Source organism: Melanerpes formicivorus, unplaced genomic scaffold (assembly GCF_026170545.1).
Source record: "Melanerpes formicivorus ecotype bairdi unplaced genomic scaffold, bMelFor1.0.p_v2 SCAF_63, whole genome shotgun sequence".
Classification (NCBI taxonomy): domain Eukaryota; kingdom Metazoa; phylum Chordata; class Aves; order Piciformes; family Picidae; genus Melanerpes; species Melanerpes formicivorus.
In genome coordinates, this window is record NW_027142415.1 from 1,983,591 (window position 1) to 2,006,439 (window position 22,849).

The window sequence follows — 22,849 nt, forward strand, 5'->3', positions numbered from 1 at the left end:
CCATCCCTGGAGGTGTTTAAGCCCAGGCTGGCTGAGGCTCTGGCCAGGCTGATCTAGTGTGGGGTGTCCCTGCCCATGGCAGGGGGGTTGGAACTAGCTGATCCTTGTGGTCCCTTCCAACCCTGACTGATACTATGATACTATGATGTGAACTTCTCTTATTCTTTGAATAGATACTTCTTGAGGCCAGAAATTAACATAACTTTACTAAGTTCTTTTTCTGTCACCAAGTAATGATTTCTTCCTTGGCTTCATGTCTTCTGCCCTTTATCTCTGGATCTGTTCATATTTTTTTTCCAGGTCAAAGCTATTTCAAAACTGACATGATGTTTTGAGGCAAGAAAAAAAATACGTGTGCAGTTGTTTGCCCTGGCTCAATCTCTATCCTCCTCTGCTCTTTTCTCATTCAATTCCCTTCTTCTTTTCCAAGTTTATTCTAACTGGAGAAAGCTTTTTCCAGTTTGATTTCAGTTTATTTTCATTATGTTGTGGGTTGACCCTGTTTGGACATGAGGTACCCACCAAGCCACTCTGTCATTTCCTTCCTCAGCTGGGCAGGGGAGTGAAAATATAATGAAAGACCTATGGGTCAAAATAAGGACAGGGGGAAATCACTCACCAGTTACCATCATGGGCAAAACAGACTTGACTTTAAGAAATTAATTGAATTCATTACCAATCAAATCACGGTAGACTAATGAGAAATCAAACCAAATCCTAAACCACCTTCCCCCCCCAGCCCTGCCTTCTTCCCAGACTTGAATTTACTCCCAATTCTCTCAGCTGTGCAGGAGGATGGGGAATGGAGGTTGCAATCTGTTAATGCCACGTTGGAGAAAGTTCTTCACCGAGAGAGTCATTCATCATTGGAATGTGCTGCCCAGGGAGGTGGTGGAGTCCCCATCCCTGGAGGTGTTCAAGAGGGGATTGACGTGGCACTTAGTGCCATGGTCTAGTAGTCATGAGGTCTGTGGTGACAGGTTGGACTTGATGATCTTTGAGGTCTCTTCCAACCTTAGTGATACTGTGATACTGTGTTGTCTCTCCTGCATTGGCCAGGGACAGGTCCATCTTGGAGCCAGCTGGCTCCAAGCTCTGTCAGACACAGGGGAAGCTTCTGGCATCTTCTTACAGAAGTCCCCCTAGTAGCTCCCCCAGTACCAAAACATTGTCACACAAAGCCAATATGAGTTTGTTTTCAGGTTAATATGAGGTCTTAAATGAGTCTTTTCCCTCACTAGTATTTCTACATAAACATCTTCACTTCATGTCTAGTTCTTCACTTAGTTTTCCTTTACTAGGCTGAGTAAACCATTGTCTTCCCATGTCCTTGGGTAAAATAATTTCTCTGTTCCCTTGCACATCTAATATTTCTTTCCTAGATCTCTTCAGTCTTGAGTGTTCATTTGTCTTAAGCATGAGTTACCAGGGAACTTCTCAGCAATACTTTAAAATGTGTTTCCTGTCTGTGCTAGCCAGGCGTTCATCAAGCTATGAAGAATCATGGCTCGAGGCTTGCTTGTTCATTGTTGTACATGCATAAGCAGCATCAAAACTCAACCATGGACTGTGCATTTGGTCTTTCAGAACTAGCACTTTGTGCCTATGAAGAAGAGGTGGCAACCAGCTAACAACCATGAGCAAGCAGTAGTGCCTAATTTTGACAGTACCTTCCTGAAATCATAAGGATGCTGATCTTTTCCTTCTGAGAGTAGCACTGTACAAGCTAACGAGCAATAAGAATGAGGAAATTCTGATGCAGGCTCATCACTACTTGATGCAAAAAAATCTGCTTCCATCCCTCAGAGACAGACAAGCTGCATAATATCAGTAGTTGCTCTTGCACTGTAATCCTAAATAGGGGACCCCATAAGAGATGGCTTTGAAATTAGATCCTTTGCTGCATTCTTGTGAGCTACTGTGATACCTGCCCTGACTATAAAACACACTGCAAAACCTTAGAACTTTAAAAGCCTGTCCTCTTAATGTTGATAGGAACTTTTTTGCCACAATGAAGAAACTGTTCTACTCATCATATCTGAATCCTAAGGGGAAAGCAATCATTTAATACTGTGGAAGTCCAGGCTCTAAAATTGCTTTGGTGCAAGTGACTATCACAGAGATGAACTTGCCAGGATGGTAAAGGGGATGGGAGATGACTGTTAATCCAGTATGCTCTCCAGTAATCTTTCATTGCTGAGTTTGTCAGAGTCCTCACTGCTGACAGTGATGCTTTTCTGATCTGATCTGAAAAGTCTTTTCCAGCCAACATGATTCTGTGATTCCAGAAGGGCAGGCAGAGAGCTGAAGCAGGTTGGGTATCTCAGTGTTGCACGCCTCACAGCATGGTAAATAGATCCAGTGCTGTATGTGCAAACTGAAGAATATCTGGTTTTCAGTTCTCATTCTCACTTACTTCTGGGGGTTTTTGTTGTGGGTTGGTCTTTTTAATTTCCCTTTTCTTCTTTTTGTAATACCAAGAATAGGCAATGAAGAGGAAAATATGTCAGAATGTTGTATTGGATCCTTTTTTGTGAAGTTTTAAACAGCAAAAATAACCAAGTCAGGAGGAAGACGCGTCTGTTACACCGAATTTAACACCTTGCTCAGACTTCAGGGGGAAATGCTCTGAATGTTTTTGCACAGAACAAAAGCAAAACAACTGTGCATAATTACTTGCTGCATAATTGCTTATATTAAAAAATATTACAACATCTCTGAGTCAAAGCAACGACCAAAACAACATCCTCATCAGTCGTCTTCTGAGCTTTCATTACACCGCATAAACCATTCTTGATTGTACACAATCTGTACTGAGAATCCCTCAAGGAAGATTTACTAATAGAAAAAAATATGAAATGTTTATGCTTTGTATTCCTCTTTCTTAGGTAAAAGAGTTATTTATTCTAATTTAAAATTAATTACTTTGCTTATGCTCTGTGTCCAATTTGTCTTCAGAGAAGCATTTCTCCTACGCTTGTAAACAAAAGCCACCTTTCAGAGTCCACCTTCTGTCACTCTAATTATTAGGTCTGCCTTGCCCAAAACAATAAAAGCTAGCAATAACAGTAAAATGTGGGTTCAGGATTATTTATTTTGTGTTCTAATTTATGGCAAAGCAGTTTTGAAAATTAGGCTTCAGGTGATGGAAAAGTTATGGCCTCCTAAAGAAGGAGCTGTGTTGGAAAACGGGCCTCCTGAGCTCTAACCCAGCCAACCACTGGTTATAGATCATCAGGGTGTTCCTGACACGAGGATGAAAAGACAGTCCATAAAAAGAAATAAACTGTAGACAGGCAGAAGTGAAAGGATGGAAGACTCAGTTTCCTGGAGGCAGGAGTTTTGGTGCTTACTCCAGAAATGCCAAGGGAGCTGAGCTTTGCTGCTTTGGCCCATGGCACCTTGCTGAAAAGGCATTTATCATTTTCTTGTTTTGACTTGAGCAGACACAGCCAAAGAGAAGCAAAAGGGCCACCAAGTCCACTGCTGTTGCAGAAAACCAAAATAAGTCATTTCTTCTGCCTTTCATGGTTTTGCTGCTCCTGTTCTCTTATTTTCTGGCACCTGCTTTCCTCAAGTACATGACATCCCTTATAAAGATTTCTGTCATTGTTCTCACCTTTTCTCCCCTTCTTTGCATGTTATCTTCTCCCTGACTTTTCCTTCACCTGAAGCTCTTCTTAGTTCTTCTCTCCCTCAGCTTTGCTATCCTGTCCCTCTGCCCTTTCTTATTTAACCCTTCAAATTCCCTATACATTTGAGCCTTCCTCTTTCGTTCACTCCAGCTCCATTCCCTTATACTGCACAATTTTCTGCCTGTGAAAACTCTTCACCTCACATCCAGACCTTAATTCCCATTTCCTCCTGCACTTAGATAATAAAATTTTTGAATGTGAAGCCAAAAGTGCTTGCAAAAAGCCACAATTCCTGACCAGAACCGTCAGACTAAATAAAGTCTTCTGACATTGAATACACAGATATAATTTAAAGTGCTTCTGCTTGGTTTTGAACATTAATCATGTATAGATAACGTAAAAGAAAACTCTCTTAAAGCCAGTTTGCCAGGACCTTTGATAAGCAAGGTTTTTTCCTTTGTTGCTTTACAAACATAAATGCTGTCACACTGTGTTCAAGAAGTTTGCAAAACCAGGTTACAGCAGGTTGCAGCTCTTCAAGACACTAGGGACTTGTGCTGCCTGTCCATTACTATTATTCATTGCACTCTTTATTAAATATTTTCTGTCAGAAGAAAGCTTTGCAGGAGTGTGATCACAAGTTACTTAGTGGTGGACTAAGGTCACTGAGAAGTGAATTCCTATCATTTTACTTCAACTGCTGGACAAGAAGATCAACATGAGCTCTCAGTGTGCACTTGCAGCCCGCAAAGCCAATCAGATCCTGGGCTGCATCAGGAGAAGTGTGGCCAGCAGGTCGAGGGAGGTGATCCTCCCCCTCTACTCAGCCCTGGTGAGACCCCACCTGGAGTACTGTGTCCAGTTCTGGAGCCCCTATTACAAGAGGGATGTGGAGGTGCTGGAAGGTGTCCAGAGAAGGGCCACAAGGATGATCAGAGGGCTGGAGCACTTCTCCTATGAGGACAGACTGAAGGAGTTGAGGCTTGTCAATCTGCAGAAGAGAAGGCTCCGAGGTGACCTCATTATGGCCTTCCAGTATCTGAAGGGGGCCTACAGGAAGGCTGGGGAAGGACTTCTCAGGATCTCAGGTAGTGATAGGACTAGGGGGAATGGAATGAAGCTGGAGGTGGGGAGATTCAGGCTAGATGTGAGGAGGAGGTTCTTCCCCATGAGAGTGGTGAGACCCTGGAATAGGCTGTCCAGGGAGGTGGTCGAGGCCCCGTCCCTGGAGGTGTTTAAGCCCAGGCTGGATGAGGCTCTGGGCAGCCTGATGTAGTGTGAGGTGTCCCTGCCCATGGCAGGGGGGTTGGAACTAGATGATCCTTGTGGTCCCTTCCAACCCTGACTGATACTATGATACTATGGTACTGTGATACTATGACTTCCAAGACGAGAGAGCTTGCTCTCTCTCCTGGGCTGCAGTTTGCCTACCTGAGGGATCCTTCTATAGGGTGAAGTGCCCATGAGAGGTACAGTACTCCTTGCAGGGAAGTGGCTAGTGATAATAAATAGCTAAAGTTAGATGAGAGAATGACATTATCACTCTCACAAGATTTATTTCCTCCTTACTGGGCCTTTTAAAACGTAGCTGAGTGGACCGCCTTCACTTCTCTTTTCTTCCAAATCAAAGTTCCTAGAAATTCTGTGGCAAGCTGATGTAGAATATATTAAACTCTGATTTGTTGAGTGGTGGGCTGTTCTCTTCAACTCAGATTATCTGGTTATCACTTTGGCATGTAATCTGCATTGCTACAGTATTGTTTATGAAGTTGGCTTTATGAAACTGCTTGCTGCAAAATTCAACTTACATCCATCAAGTCTGACACACGCACACACAAAACCCCAACCAACACCTCTGTGTTCTGTTTAGAATTGCTGTAGGAAACTATGATCCTCTGAGAAAATATGAACAGTTTTCAAAGTGTTGCAAATTGGATTTCCAAAAGCAGCAAGATAAATGAAGAGGCAAAATCCCAAGAACATAAAGACAAATCTCTCTCTCTTTTTTTTTGGTGCAATAGCTTTCTGTACCACTTGGGAGTCACAGGCATCACTGCAAATAAAATAGTTACTGTATGCTTTCCCTTCATATAAAGTTTGATATTGTTGTGTAAATACTTTTATGTCACTACTTTTTGTTTCTACCGAATGCAGTGATTTTTGTTGAGCTGCATTCAAGTAGTTGTCCTGAGAAGATGCTGTATTAAATATATATCTGATTTTGCCAGACACCCAGGAGGTAGAACTTCATTGCCAAGGAAGATATGTTACAAAAAACCCCACAAACAAACCAACAAAAACCCCCACAAACAAACAACACTTCCCCCCCCACCTCTTTAAAATCCCCCAACTAATTTTATGGGGTATTATTTAATTTAGCTTGAAGTTCACTGATTAAGCAACAGTGTTTATTTCTTGAGAGCACTTGGTGCCATGCTCTAGTCATGAGGTGTGTGGTGACAGGTTGGACTCGATGATCTTTGAGGTCTCTTCCAACCTTGGTGATACTGTGATAAATGAGATAAAAACCTCTCAGAATCCCCCAAACATTTAAGATCATATTCAAATAATTATCTCTTGAGTGATATTTTTGTTTTTCTTTCCCTTGAATCATTATTCTTCTGACACATTGCTTCGATTTGTGCTTGAAAGACAAAATCCTATCAGTCTGGGCTTTCTTCACTGCAGACATATTGTGCCATAATGATAATGAAAAGTGTATGGAAATTACAAAAAATCTTCTACTCTCTTCCTCTGGGGCTGCTTTAACCTGTAATTCAGCAGGATTGAAAGCTTGTTGCAGTAGAGATGTGGCTTAATTAAATGGCTACATTAATCATTTACCTTGCACGTGTCTTCTGAGTATTGGCTTTATTTTGACTGCAAAATTGTTTGCTGTGTTTTCTTCTTTGCAAAACAGTAGCAGAGAATAACAAGAGACGTAGAGCGAAGAGGTTACCTAATTGACTTCACTTCCTGTGTCCTACACAGAGCAGAAATGACTAAAATTAACCTGTCTAGGGCAGATGTTTTGCTAACCTGCTCTGGTGAACCAACATACAAGAGCCTGCATCAAGAACAGTATGGCCAGCAGGAGCAGGGAGGTCATTCTGCCCCTGTACACTGCACTGGTTAGGCCACACCTCAAGTCCTGTGTCCAGTTCTGGGCCCCTCAGTTTAGGAAGGAGGTTGACTTGCTGGAACGTGTCCGGAGAAGAGCAACAAAGTTGGTGAGGGGTTTGGAACACAGCCCTGTGAGGAGAGACTGAGGGAGCTGGGGTTGCTTAGCCTGGAGAGGAGGAGACTAAGGGGTGACCTTATTGCTCTCTACAACTACCTTAAGGGAGGTTGTAGACAGGCGGATGTTGGTCTCTTCTCCTAGGTAGCCAGTACCAGAACAAGAGGACACAGTCTCAGGCTGCACCAGGGGAGGTTTAGGTTGGATGTTGGGAAGAAGTTCTATACAGAGAGAGTGATTGCCCATTGGAATGGGCTGCCCAGGGAGGTGGTGGAGTCACCATCATTGGAGGTGTTCAGGAGGAGACTTGATGGGGTGCTTGGTGCCATAGGTTAGTTGTTTAGGTGGGTTGGATTGGTTGATGAGTTGGACATGGTGATCTTGATGGTCTCTTCCAACCATTCTCTGCAGGACCTACAACTCTCTCTACAACTACCTGAAAGGTGGTTGTAGCCAGGAACGGGTTGGTCTTTTCTCTCTAGCAACCAGCACCAGAACAAGGGGACACAGTCTCTAGCTGCACCAGGGGAGGTTTAGTCTCAAGGTGAGGAGAAAGTTCTTTACTGAGAGAGTCATTCGTCATTGGAATGTGCTGCCCAGGAAGGTGGTGGAGTCACCGTCCCTGGAGGTGTTCAAGAGGAGACTGGACGTGGCACTTGGTGCCATCGTCTAGTAATGAGGTCTGTGGTGACAGGTTAGACTCAATAATCTTTGAGGTCTCTTCCAACCTTTGTGATACTGTGATACTGTGACCTCTTTTTCCATGCAGAAAAGTCGGTTTGGGTCATCATCTCTCCTTGACCCCACAGCCAGATGGTAAATTGTACCAAAATCTTTCACTATTACTCCTCATGGAGGTTTCTCTTAATCACTCCAAGAGAGCTGTACTAAATCTATCATGCACAAAATTGTAACTCTGTCTTTTGTGCATGGAAAAAATACTTGATTTGTTGCCTGCAGTCCTTCACCTACAAGAGTCTAAGTTATGAATGTTATTGTATAAATTTAAATAATATCTATGGCCAGGAAGCACATGAATTTCATTCACATTTCCTAGGTCCCTTTCATTTCAGCATGTCCTAATATTCATGTTAGGAATCAGAAAAGATTGACTTCTCTCTTCTCTACCTAACCCTGGGTTGTTTTAATATTGGCCCCTTGGAAAGTCTTACCTCAACTTCAGGAAACATGTAGAAGTATTTTAGTGAGGCAGGGTTATGCTGAGAAAGATAAGCAATTAATATTTACATTTAGATGATGGTGTTCCTGTATTTCATATATCAGTTGGCTTCCCATTTCCCATATCTGTCTTTTATGTCAGGATCCTTTTTTTCACTGTTTGAATGGTAACCTGCTGGTCAGCACCATGAGTTTCTGGAGCTGTGTGCAAATAGTGTGGTTTCTAATGCAAAAAAAGAATGTGATGGCATTGCTTCTCCTTACATCATTTCCTCAGAGTGGTGTGGACTTTAGAATCATAGAATCAACAATGCTGCACAGATTCTTGAGCTTCATGTACCATTAATTTCAACTTAACTTTCTTCATGGAAATTTTAAAGAGGCAGAGGGCCTAAAAGAGAAAATGCCCCCTCCTAAGGCAAAGCAGTAGAAATGTCACCACACTTTGCTTTACCCTCAGGTATTTAGTCAGTAGAATCTTTGTGTTTATTAAAACATGTATATGATGTGGGTGCTGTTCTTGTTGTGGTTGGTTGGTAGTTTTATTCCAAATAGATAAGAAAGCAGTGAATGAACAGGTTCTAGGATGTTTGCTTCAATAAATGTAATGAGTGGTGAGCTGCTGTCCTCAGATACTGCCTCAAATCGAGCCCTGTGTACTCTACATAGGCAGGTGAATTGACATAATTCTTAGAACAGCATTTTTCAGCAATCTGTCCTGTTAGATAGGAAAATTTTACGCAATCCTGTCAAAGCGATGAGCCTGACCCTCCAGCTCTGCTTTGAAAGGTCAATTTGATTAGTATAGGCAGAATTGGACAGTGAATGCATTTTCAATGCCTGATGTCGTGTGGCTTTCAGTGGCTGGATGGCCTGATTTGTTCAGAGGTGAAAAGCATGTGCAGGGGCTGCTGAACTCAATGGGAACAGCAGGCTTCAAGAGTTCCTGACAATCAGACCGTGAGTTTCCTTGCTGCTTTCCCTCCTCTGCTTTCCCTCCCCTCTCTTTTTAGGTTCATAGAATCATAGTATCAGTCAGGGTTGGAAGGGACCACAAGGATCATCTAGTTCCACGCCCCCTGCCATGGGCAGGGACACCTCACACTACATCAGGCTGCCCAGAGCCTCATCCAGCCTGCTCTTAAACACCCCCACGGACGGGGCCTCGACCACCTCCCTGGACAACCCATTCCAGGGCTTCACCACTCTCATGGGGAAGAACCTCCTCCTCACCTCCAGCCTGAATCTCCCCACCTCCAGCTTCATCCCATTCCCCCTAGTCCTATCACTACCAGACATCCTGAGAAGTCCTTCCCCAGCTTTCCTGTAGCCCCCTTCAGATACTGGAAGGCCACAATGAGGTCACCTCGGAGCCTTCTCTTCTGCAGACTGAACAACCCCAACTCCTTCAGTCTGTCCTCATAGGAGAGGTGCTCCAGCCCTCTGCTCATCCTCATGGCCCTTCTCTGGACACGTTTCAGCACCTCCACATCCCTCTTGTAATAGGGGCTCCAGAACTGGACGCAGTACTCCAGGTTATGATAAATGAGTGGCCTTCTTGGTAAAGAAACTGATCTGATAAGCATAATGGCTTTCTTCTTGAGCTTTTGTGCTGAGGAAACTTAAAGTTGTAGCATGTAGCCATAGTAGAGACTGAAATGTGAGCTCAAGGGTATTTATTGCCATTTTAATAAGCAATACAGCATCACTCTGCAATGGATTTATGTCTTGTATTTATTAGTTTGACATATTAATTTCATATTTAAGATGCACTCTGACAAAACTTACAAAACCTTTTCAAAATAATTTGAACCAAATGGTTGAAGAAGCAGCCCATGTGACAGAGGGGGGGGAAAGAAGAGTCATATATAAATATTTGAGGCACATGACTAGCCTACAGCAAAAAGAAATCAACCCTGTTTCCATTTCTCCCAAAGGAGAAGAGGAATGAGGGACAGCACTGGCATTCTCCACAGCCAAGAACCCCACACTGCACTGGGAGCTGTGATCACACATTTTGCTCAGATTCAGTGATGACATTTCAAGGAATATTTCCATTTTACCAGGGCTTTTCACTTATCTACAAAAGAATTGCTTCAGGTAAGAATTGGAGATGTAATAAGAGACAGATCACATTAATGCTTTGGGCTGAGGTGGCCCACAGGGCAAAGAGGCAGAGAACAACCACCTCTGAACTTTCTGAAGTTTTAATATCAGTGGGAAGAGGAAGGGTTTAGCATTCCTCAATCTGAAGGCATTTCAGTGCTGACAAGCAGCAGTGGAAAAGGAGTAGTTCAGCAACAGGTTGAGATGTTAAATAATTTAAAGTGTGCTCTTATGTAATGTGATAACTCTGAAAGGAAAACCAACCCACAACACAATGAGCTGGATCTTTAGAATGAAAATTAAAGTCTGTGAAGGAAATACAGACTGGCTATAACTTTAGTCTATATCAAGAAGAAATAAAAAATAGCAAAATCTGTGTGCCTTGATGTTTAGTTACCTTTGGGAGAAGCAAACTCATCCCCATGTTCAATGTTGGGGACGTAAAACCATCAGGGTCTCTAAATAAAAACTCTAGGGCACAGAGAGTGATTCAGGTGAGAGCTCAAGGCAAATTGCAGCTGAGAGCTGCCAACATTAGCCAGGCACCCACCCGTTGGCATTACACTTTCAATTTTATGAATGCTCTTTCAAAAAGACACTTCTTTCAATAATACAGGGGGGAAAAGCCCAAACATAGCCATGCAAGGCTCCCAGACAATGAATGGGACTGCAGAGTGAATGACTGGTTCTGTAGTGTAGCACAGCCTAATTGCTTGTGGATTGGAGGGCCAGAGGTGTATAGTAACACATCTGCTAGAGATAAACCATCCTTAAAGAGCTGTGCTTTTCACAATGGCCATTTTCACACTAGTATAATTACACCATCAGAGGGGGAGAGGAGGTGGGAAATGGACAGAATTTCCCCAACTAACTTTGTCCAAAAAAGCTGAAGAAAATCTCTTTGCATCACTGAAGTAAGATAATGTGAGCGTATCTATGAGCAGCTGGGTAAAAGATTCAGATGGCAAATTATGCATAGACATTTAAATGAGTTTTTATGTGGCATGCTGTGATGAAGGGAATGTCTTCCAGCTGGGATGCAGTCAGAATTGCTGGTAAACTTTAGCACTGTATCATGATGTAAAATTTATCATTGTATCACTGCATCAGTAATTTTGAGGATATTACTCTTTCTTCTTTACTGCCAACTTCTTCCTCTGAGCTCTGGGGGCTGTAAGCTTAATGGCTGAAGATAATAAGAGATTCCCTGATTCCAGCCTAGTTTTGCTCTGTTGTCCTGCTTCATCACCTTACCTCACTGTAACAGGCTCAACAGGCTGGACAGATGGGCAGAATCCAACAGCATGAGATTTAACACATCCAAGTGCTGGGTTCTGCACATTGGCCACAACAACCCCATGCAGTGCTACAGGCTGGGGTCAGAGTGGCTGGAGAGCAGCCAGGCAGAGAGGGACCTGGGGGTACTGGTCGATGGTAGGCTGAACATGAGCCTGCAATGTGCCCAGGCAGCCAAGAGGGCCAATGGCATCCTGGCCTGCATCAGGAACAGTGTGGCCAGCAGGAGCAGGGAGGTCATTCTGCCCCTGTATACTGCACTGGTTAGGCCACACCTCGAGTACTGTGTCCAGTTCTGGGCCCCTCAGTTTAGGAAGGAGGTTGACTTGCTGGAATGAGTCCAGAGAAGAGCAACAAAGTTGGTGAGGGGTTTGGAACACAAGCCATATGAGGAGAGACTGAGGGAGCTGGGGCTGCTTAGCCTGGAGAAGAGGAGACTCAGGGGTGACCTTATCACTCTCTACAACTACCTGAAGGGAGGTTGTAGACAGGCGGATGTTGATCTCTTCTCCCAGGCAGCCAGCACCAGAACAAGAGGACACAGTCTCAGGCTGCGCCAGAGGAGGTTCAGGTTGGATGTTAGGAAGAAGTTCTATACAGAAAGAGTGATTGCCCATTGGAATGGGTTGCCCGGGGAGGTGGTGGAGTCGCCGTCATTGGAGGTGTTCAGGAGGAGACTTGATGGGGTGCTTGGTGCCATGGGTTAGCTGTTTGGGTGGGTTGGATTGGTTGATGGGTTGGACGCGATGATCTTGAAGGTCTCTTCCAACCTGGTTTGGTTTATTCTAATAAAGGTTTTATTCTAACACTGTTCATTCAAAAATTAGGCATTTACTTTTAATCTGGCTATACAGAGAGCTATCTAAATTTGGGATTTAACCTCTCATTGCATGGCAGCATTTTAAACCAGCACAGCAGTAAATATTAAAGATGGAAAAAACCCTACCATTTGTGTTAAACACTGGGATGCATACAAACTTTAATAAGAAAATGTATTACAAGTAGCAAAACCTGCTGCAAACCACAGCAGGTGAAGCTTGGTGCTTTTATTCCTGAATCTCTCAGCTTTCTGCTGAGTCAGCATTGTGCTAGCATGCAAGTCATTCTCATCTTTCTAATTTAATTCCCTTGTAAAGAAAACATGAGTTTGGGGGATGCACCTGATGAAATATTGTTGCATTTGGTGATCTGTCTTGGATTTTGGAGGCTTTGCTTTTATGTTTGTGTGTGTGTCATTCAAGAGGCAAACAGCTGCCCAGATTTTCCCTGCTGGTACAAAGTGTGCAACCCATGGAGCATATTATGTTATGTTGCATGACAGGAGAGAATGGCATGGTGAATGTAAAGGCACTTCACAACCATCAGTGCTAGCTCTTATTTTCTGTGGTAGGTGAGTGAATAGAGCAGGTGAGTTTCGACATACTGTGGCTATTTTGGGTACCTCAGTTTGATTATGTACTTTTACTTAGACCTCAGTGCTGCAGTAAGAAAATGTTCCCACTGAAAAGCAAGCTAGCTTAGCCATGCAGTTGGTTCTCCAGCCTCAACTGCATTGAAGCATAATATCCTTGGTTAATGGAAGTTGCTTGACTCAGCTGTCTTTATGAGAAGCATGAACTTAGAAGTATCATAGTATCAGTCAGGGTTGGGAGGGACCACAAGGATCATCTAGTTCCAACCCCCCTGCCATGGGCAGGGACACCCTACACTGGGTCCGTGCTATGTGAGATCCCTGCCTTTAGCCATGACCTGCTGCAAACCCATTAAATTTGGTTTTGTTACTTAGAAGAATACTAGACCTGAACCCAAAATGTGATGTAGTGTATTGCTTCTCCAAGGACTCCACTGAAAGGATCCAGGTCCTTCCTACCACTGTCACCTTGGGAAAATGGAAGCACTGGACAGACAAAGAAAATAATCTCATAATATGTTTGCAAAGCCATCAGCTAATCTCATCCCCTCTTGGGACTTGCCCCTTCTCCCTCTGGTGGAACATTTACTTTTGCCCTCAGCCTCAGTGGTGACTTGTGGAAAGGAGCTGGGCTCAATTGTGGCTGAAAACTTCCTCATGTAATTGAAACAAGATATTGTAATTGGTTTTTAAATCCCAAAGGGACTGGGAGTTTCCCTGTGGTTCCATTAGGAAAGCTTTGTACAGCTTTTACTGGCTACATTCATGGGGAGGAGTGAAAGCATCCAGAGAAAGGAGGCATTTAATGGCCCCACCTGGTTGTGTGTACAAGATCTCATGATCATCCATTTACAGCAGCTCAAATGGAAACAGCTGTCTTAGAACAATTTAGAACTTTATCCCCTGCTTAACTGCACAAATAAATTAAAATTCATTTCCAATGCAAATTGTTCTTGATCCCCACTAAAAGTGTTTAACAAGTTAGTTACATTTGTACTGAGGCTCTGAGAGCGTTCCTGTTTATCCATGTTTTATCTTTAATCCTGTGAGATTTGATGCTAACAGAAGCTCTGAGGCGCATGCAGTGTGGGCAGGTGTCTCCGGCACAGCCAAACGCAGCTCCCTACATGTGGATCAGCCATCAGCTTCCCTTGTCGCTGCTCTTCTAAGTCTGGATGAGGGACTTCCTGCAGTTGTTGCCGTGGTGCTTTATAATGTGTCTCTGTTTGAGTGTCTTAAAACACATGGCAGGAAAAAAAAAAAGTTATTTAGAATGCCTTGAGCTAGTGCAGCCTGTCTGCAGAGCCCAGCAGCTGTCTCACCTGCTTGAAGAGTGCCATCTCTACTGGTTTCCTCCCAGCAGGAACAGAAAATTGCAAACATTAAAAGCCTGTTGGTACACTCAGCCTTCTCCTCTTTTTTTTTTTTTGTTCTTTTCTGCCTACAGTGCAATACATTATGCTTTTAATTTTCCTCCCAAAGATTCTACTGTCAAAAGGAACAGTGGGGAGAAGTGGGAAGAAGCATTTTTGTTCTGAAGGCGCAGAATGGATTGGAGCAGTGACTCCTGTTGAGCCGCAGAGTGCCACAGGACTCTCGGAACCAGCGTGGATAAACCAAATGTTTTAGAGGTAAGAGATCTGCAGCAGCTTTCTTAAAACAACCATGTGTTGCTCAACTCCTGCAGTATTCTTGCCTTCTGTATCACACAGTATCACAGTATCACTTAGGTTGGAAAGGACCTCGAGGATCATCGAGTCCAACCTATCAACACAGACCCCATGACTAGACCATGGCACCAAGTGCCACGTCCAATCTCCCCTTGAACGCCTCCAGGGTCGATGACTCCACCACCTCCCTGGGCAACCCGTTCCAATGACGAATGACTCGCTCGGTGAAGAACTTCCTCCTCACCTCGAGTCTAAACCTCCCCTGGCGCAGCTTGAGACTGTGTCCCCTTGTTCTGGTGCTGGTTGCCTGGGAGAAGAGACTAACCCCTTCCCGGCTACAACCACCTTTCAGGTAGTTGTAGAGGGCAATGAGGTCACTCCTGAGCCTCCTCTTCTCCAGGCTAAACAATCCCAGCTCCCTCAGCCTCTCCTCGTAGGGCTTGTGTTCAAGGCCTCTCCCCAGCCTTGTTGCCCTTCTCTGGACAGGCTCAAGTGTTTCGATGTCCTTCCTAAACTGAGGGGCCCAGAACTGGACACAGTACTCAAGGTGCAGCCTAACCAAAGCAGAGTCCAGGGGCACTATGACCTCCCTGCTCCTGCTGGCCACACTATTCCTAATGCAGGCCAGGATGCTATTGGCCCTCCTGGCCACCTGGGCACACTGGTGGCTCATATTCAGGCGGCTGTCGATCAGCACCCCCAGGTCCCTCTCTGTTTGGGAGCTCTCCAGCCACTCTGACCCCAGCCTGTAGCTCTGCATGGGATTGCCGTAGCCAAAGTGCAGCACTGTGGCAAGATGGAGGAGTTCTCAGCTTAAGCTATGAAAGAACAGCTGCTTCAATAAAAGATTTGGGAAACTCCTCAGTTCTGCATTCCCTCCCTTGCTCCCCACAGAGTGAGAAGGCAATGAGGATTTATTTGAATCTGTGCTATATCTTTAGACATCCTGGAAAGGCAGGTGAATTCTCTACAGGCCCTCTGTTTCCAGATGAACTAATTATTTTGCCCAACTGTCTCACTTTTCTTTCCAGGCACTTCTTCATTAGCTTGTGTTTAATACAGTCAGGTATTATAGTTTCAGCATCTCGCCTCCTTCATGTTCCATGATTATTATTTTTTCTTGTCTGGAGAGTTGTAAGGTTTTCATCTCCCAAACAGATTCCACAAAGTCTAGAAGTGTTTAAATGAATAGAATAGCTCAGCAGTGATGCTTATAGACTCATCTTCTTGGAGACAAGTTTCTGTGAAGCATTAAAAAAACATAATTATCTTTGAAACTATGTTTCTTCATTAATTAGAAGTGAAATCAGCTAACAGGTTAAAAAGGTATTAAGGAGAACATGTAGGCAGAGTGAAGCACACAGGAACAGGAGGTTTGAATTCATTCATCATCAAGAATTCATAGAAAATAGGGGAAACTCTGTCTTCCAGAAAAGGGAGGGTGAAGTTCTCTTTTAGAATGCTAATGTTGAAATAATCTACTGGAGTAGTAATAATAATAATTAATTCTTAAAAGGAAAAAAAAGGCAAGGGAGTCAAGTGACACTTAGAACTTTTCTTGCTTTGGGTTATTTGACCATCTGTGGTGTCATGTGGTTCATTCCTGGCCTTTCAGAATGAGAGTAGGGATATCTCTACATTTACTTAGTGCTGCTTTGCCACACTGAGTTAGTCAGCCACTCAAGATCTAATTCTGTCTGGGAATACTCACACTTCAGGGTCATCATTTAAAAGCAAACAATGAAACCTCATCCCCGTTTGGTAAAGCAGCACAGAAAGTGTATGAAGTATGGTGCAGCTCAGATAGATAATATTAAATATGATGCCCCTTAAAAGCCTATGGGGTTTAAATCATGGTAATATTACACAATAGAGCGGTGTGTGATGCTGAGAAATGATCAGCGCTGCTCCTGCCCATAAAGTGGAAGACAATTTTCCATGCTGATGATGTGATATGAGGATTGAGAGTCCATAACTCCTCGTGTTCATCTTGGACATTCAGCTCAGTTCTTAGCCAGAGTGTATCAAGCAGCAAGCACACATTTGCCCAGGGAGGTGGTGGAGTCACCATCCCTGGAGGTGTTGAAGAGGGGATTGGATGTGGCGCTTAGTGCTATGGTTTAATCATGAGGTCTGTGGTGACAAGTTGGACTTGATGATCTTTGAGGTCTCTTCCAACCTTGGTGATACTCTGATACTGTGAAGTGGTGAAATGGTCATGGAAGGATTTATGTTATGGTCTAACCCTCCTTTTGACTGGAGGTTACTTTGCAAGATGCTAAAATGTGTTGTTAAATGCTAATTAAGAAAAGATAACAGCTTGAACTTTTAGACTAGTTCAGTCATCCAGGAGCCTTCAGCTAAATATGTTTCCTCATCCCAAACCAACTAAATCCCTGTGTAAGACTTTTTTTTACCCACTTTTTCATGGAAACTAACTTTTTTCCTGTTGTTTTGGTTCAGCTGATTGCAGTTTGGTATTGCAGTGAATTGATACTAATATTTATTTAACTGCTTTACCCAGCCATAATAAATAGTAACAACTGGAGGTCTTCATCTTCTGCCACATGGCAACTGGGCCGCAGCAGAGCTATGATTACTGTCATGATGCCAAATTCTCTTCTGTCTAGCTAAAAAAAATACAAATAAAAGGAAAGACTAAACAATTCAGAGTCATGAGACAATTTCCTTTCTGATTCAGGAGGTCCTCTGATGCCAGTTTGGAGAACAGTCTGCCTTTACTGCAGGTCTCATGCCGCGGGGTCACACAATGCAGAAGCGCCACCCAACAATTTACAAGGGTTGAATGTGACAGCAATAAGGATTAGAGAGAAGGGAGGAGATGCAGATCTGCCCAGCCACTACCATTTCACACAGTCCAGGATGCATGTGTCAAACGATGTGAAACTGATGGACTTTGAAGGGGTCAGTAAAAGCCTTATCAACATTCTGCTGCGGTGCAGCTTTTCTAGAGTCCGCAACAGCATGGGGTTAAAGGGGCATTTGAAGGTGTTTGTAGAACATATCCAAATGAGTACACTTTAATCTACTCAACAGGAGCTAGAAAATATAGTCCACTCTCTAAATACAGATTAGCTGCGTTTATTTACTCCTGAATCTTTGCTGCCTAAATGAGACTGAGTCAGAAATATACTGTGAATGGTTGGTATATTAATTCATTCTTCTGTGTCCTCAGAATTGAAGTTGGGCTCTTCTGACAGAAAGCAATAAGAAGAATTCCAGAGCATGTACCTTGAATTTTTTTCCAACTGTGAAGTGTTACCAAATCTTTGAAATGAGACCTGAGTGGAAATAGAGGGTCATGTGCAATTACATTGTGCCATGTGTTTCCTAGAAATAACAGCTGGCCATTTATCATATTGTCTGCCCTTATTATTTCCAGTGAAAACAAAATGACTTGATGATCTCTTTACCACTGACTTTCATAGGCCTGATGTCTTTTATTCCCTGACAAACTGCCATTGAAGCTGAAAGCACAAATCAGAACTTGGCCTCCAAAAAATAATAATATAATGAGGAAGGAAAATGGTCTTAGCTTGACTTGAAAGCTTACTGGCTTAGGGAAAACGTTGCTATAAGTAGCTCATAATGGATAGCAAGTCAAGTGTTTGGATCATTAAACCTACACTGAAAATGAATCATTCAATTCTAGACCCAAAGGAAGCAGAGCAACATTATCTCTTATGCATGCATTTATCTCTGATACTGCCCTGTAGAGAGCTACAGGGGTTTTAGGAAAGGGAGGCAAATCTTGTAAATCCAAAGCCGCTCTTAGGTAGTGGGATAGGTTTCTTAGAAAGTTAATCAAGCCTGTTAATAATTGTTCCACTTTGTTTTCTAGCCTTGCTGATCAGTTTGCACTGGATTTGTATGCAGCTGTGGTATTGTCCTTTCTGGGCAGAATTTATTCTCATACTCCCAGCAATTAAGGTATAAATTCTGTTTCTTTTCTGTGTAAGCATGCGGGTTTGTGGACCAGGATATAGAAGAAAAACTTCAGAAGATGGGTGCAGTGCAGTACAAGACAAATCAGCTGTGCAAATTAACTTTGTCTGGCCATGCTATCACATTTAAATCTTCACTTAGAGGGAAATATGTGTTTCTATATTAGTTTCAAATCTTTCTACTGAAACAGCTGAAAAACATCATTACTATTTGATGTGGTCGTCTTTTGCTCTTCATGCTTAGGCTTTAAAGTTGACTCAGGCACCATATCTGTTTGACCAAACCTGTGAAACAAACAGCACAGTTTCTGATTGTTGTTGATCTGCTCTACATGACCAAAAAACTAAAATATCTTTGCTCCTTTTATGAACCACTTGAGTTTGCTTTATTTTTGGAATCATAGAATCAGTAGGGTTGGAAAAGACCTCAAAGATCATCAAGTCCAACCTGTCATTCAAGACTTCATGACTACTAGACCATGGCACCTCTCAAACACCTCCAGAGATGGTGACTCCACCACCTTCCTGGGCAGCACATATCAATGGCTAACAGCTCTCTTTGTGAAGAACTTTCTCCTCACCTCCAGCCCAAACTTCCCCTGGCACAGCTTGATACTGTGTCCTCTTGTTCTGGTGCTGGTTGCCTGGGAGAAGAGACCAACCCCTTCCTGGCTACAACCACCATTCAGGTAGTTGTAGAGGGCAAGAAGTTCTCCCCTGAGCCTCCTCTTCTCCAGGCTAAACAACCCCAGCTCCCTCAGCCTCTCCTCACAGGGCTGTGCTCAAGGCCTCTCCACAGCGTCATTGCCCTTCTCTGGACACCTTCAAGTGTCTCAATGTCCTCCTTAAACTGAGGAGCCCAGAACTGGACACAGGACTCGAGGTGTGGCCTAACCAGTGCAGAGTACAGGGGCACAATGACTTCCCTGCTCCTGCTGGCCACACTATTCTTGACGCAGGCAAAACACTTCACACCACACTTCATCATTTCTTTCTGGTAACTTCTCTCATGGTAATTTCTGATTCTAATTGCTTTCAACCAACTCCTGATGTTTTTTTTCTGTCTCCAAAAATGCCCACCTGTATAGTAGCAACATGCTATAATGCCAATGAGGTTACTACTACCCTTTATAAGGCATCACTATATGCAGGGATGTTCCATATCTGTTCCACCTACTCAGAATTCTTCCCTTCTTTTGCACTCTAGTGGATGATTGGTGAAATATATAGAAATGTATATGCAGAACATGAACCCAGTCACTCTAACCATGAGACTTAAAGGGGGGGAGGGGGAGTGGAACAGTGCATAGAACAATGACCTAAATTACATATGCAGGTTCTGTGCTTTGCAAACTTTTAAAGCTCTTAACTTTAAAATACAGCTTTTACTCTTTTGGTATCAGATTATATTGTGATTTTTGTCTTTATTAGGAGTTTTGTCAGAATGTTCCTAGATGTGAAGGCAGAATTTGTTTCCCTGTGTAAGACTGCTCTGCAGATCAGAAGGGAATCAGAAGGTCACCTGGGCTCTGGCTGGAACACCTTACACCTTTTCCTGCAATTTTAACAGAAAAAAAAACCCCAAGATTCTCCTCTGTGTTTTACTAAAAGTGACTCACATAATAATCAGGTCTTTCAGTTTCACACCTAAACCAAATGAAGTAAAAGATATTTGCACCGTGGATGTTCTACAGTTGCTGTTTGAGGTCATGTTGGAGTCACTCTGCAGTCTATTCACAGGTGATACACAATGGAAACCTTGCTAGTAGTGCTAGTTCAGTAATTCAGTATTCAGTAATTCAGTGTCATAGTCTCTTTGTAACATAATTTCTCATGCTGATTCCACCAGGTTATCTCCAGGTGTTCCCAGAGCTACATGTGGAGGAAGGTGCCAGGGGAGAAGGGAAAAAACCCCAACAGTAAGGCTAAAATAAGGGTAAAAATGTCTTGCCTCCTGGTATTCAGATGTCACTGTAAATTCAACCTCCCTCATAAGATAATTTGTTTGAAGTTATGCAAAACTTGGCAGGGAGTCAAGCTTGTTCCAATGGCTGATAATTTCTCTCTCTGGTTATTACATTTCTGTGTTTGCAATCATTTCTCATTCTGCTAATGTAATGTCATTTCTTGACAGACCACCCATCATCATTTAATTTTGTCTGCTGGGAAAACTCTGCCAGTCTATTATTTTGCAAGGAAGAAGCCATATATCACGAGGTTTTTTAATCCTGATATGCAGTCAGAATTGATCATCCTGTAGTTCTTAATGTATACCACAGCAAGAGAATATGCAGATTTAAAAAACCACAGAAATACCTTCTTTAATTAATCTTTTGACTGTCCTTATAATTTTTTTTCCAGGCAGCTGGACCATATTGCTCTAAATGTAACATGAAGAATTTGAGTAGCTAGGATAAATCCAAAGGCAGGTTAAACCCCTGTTAGCCTGCATCTTGTCATGTGATCTTGCAATACTAATGCCTGAAAAGTAAAATTCAGCTACACTGACCTGCAAAATATTAGCCTGAGCTCAACCTGCACATTGTTCTACAGGAATGAAGAGATGCATAAGGATCGTCTGTGTTGAATTTCTAGACAGGTACTCTCTTTGAAAATGGCCTCCCAGTACCTGAAGGGGTCCTATGAGAAGGCTGCAGAGGGACTTTTCATAAGGTGTCTAGCAATAGGACAAGGGGGAATGGTTTGAAGCTGAGGGAAAGTAGGTTTACACTGGATCTTGATAAGAAGCTCTTCAGTATGAGGGTGGTGAGACTTCGGAGTATGTTGCCCAAGGAGGTTGTGGATGCCTCATCCATGGGCAATGTTTAAGGCCAGGTTGGATGAGGCCTTGAGCAGCCAAATCTAATTGAGAGGTATCCTTGCCCATGGCATGGAGTTTGGAGTAGGTGGTCTCTGAGGTCCCTTCCAACCTAAGCCACTCTACCGTTCCATGGTAAATCAAGATACCATAAAAGTCATTATGAAGAATATATTTGATGGGATCATGTGTTGGATTTACTCAACAAGAATATTTCCTGAACAGAAGCATTCATCCAGAGTGAATAGATATATAATATCTTACAATTTAATTGGATAGACTACAGGGGAAGAGTCTACATAGGAAAAACTATGTGTGGCTGTTAATACTCTGTTGTGGTTAGAAACTGCTCTACGCTCAGGATGCCTGCAAACATTTGCTGTACATCAGAAAATCCCAACAGCTGTGACATGAAAAGATCCTTGCAACAAGCCATCAGAAAAGAATTGCAGCTGAATACTTTTTCATGCCCTTTCCACATAGCTCAACACAGCTTAATATATGTGGAGTTACAATCAATGTCATCCTAAGCAAGGAATCAATCAGGTGTTTGAACTGTAAAGAGTAAAGGACCTTTTTCTTTCCACTTTAAAATGTCATGGCTGACACTACACTAGTATGATGTTCAACATTGTTAAACAAGCAAATAATAAATCTCACTCTGTCCTTTTCTGGGTTTGGTTGGTTGGTGGTGGTGTTATTATTTTAATGGGTGCTATACCATTTGGGGTTTGAACTTCTCCCTGACGTCTTGTGGTACTGACCACGCAGCACTACTTCAACATGTGACCCACAGTGCCTGGATTCTGGCTACACAGTAGGACTGTGACAAATACCTTAAAGAATGTTGATCTACAGTGGTTCTGCTTGTCCTGGGCACCTTTGGGAAGTCAGCTAAGCAGACAACTGGAAGTTTGGTGAATGCAGTGTTTTTCATGCATCACGGCTTATTCCAGCTACATTCCCTACAGGCTACCACATGGTTCAGAGTTAAAAGCTCTACTGCATGTTTGATCCATTTCACTTTGTCACTAGGAAGAAAAGCTGTCAAACTGTCATTAAACTAAGTTTCTTTGTGTTCTAAGGTACAAAAAAGTAACACTTCAAATAACATGAGTGTCAGGCAAAGTGTACTTAGATCACTCCCTCATAAAGTATAAGTAAAGCACCCCAGAGTATGAGGAATTAACAGTGGGACAAAATAGCAAATACAGATGGATTGTGCCTCCTAGAAAAAGCATTCATTTAGGTAGATAACAAAAGAGATCCCACGGCAGCAACAAGGTAAACATCACTTTTTTGGGCCACACATTCATAAAGGTTTTACAGAGCCTCTTGAAATGCTGCAAATTGCTCTCCGGTGTTCCTTGTTAGCCTAACGAGCACACTGCTGCAGGGCCCAAGGCACAGGTGTAGGAAATGATGGGATGATTATCTACCAAGGGCAACAAAGCTGGAGAAGGTTCTAGGCTCACAGGTGAGCTGAGGAGAGGCTGAGAGAAGTGGGGTCGTTTAGTCAGCAGAAAAGGAG

General features: G+C 43.0%; 1 long non-coding RNA gene across 2 annotated transcripts; it reads left to right on the plus strand.

Moving 5' to 3' along the window:
* Positions 1 to 9,995: 9,995 nt before the first annotated feature.
* On the plus strand, positions 9,996 to 21,978 carry LOC137453253 (uncharacterized). 2 transcript variants are annotated; one of them, XR_010990306.1, is made up of 4 exons: positions 9,996 to 10,152; positions 14,348 to 14,496; positions 19,932 to 20,240; positions 20,350 to 21,978. It is a non-coding gene; the product is annotated as an uncharacterized lncRNA (long non-coding RNA). The 2 variants fall into 2 exon arrangements; XR_010990307.1 differs by lacking the exons at positions 9,996 to 10,152; positions 14,348 to 14,496 and adding an exon at positions 18,406 to 18,486.
* The last annotated feature ends 871 nt before the right edge of the window (positions 21,979 to 22,849 follow it).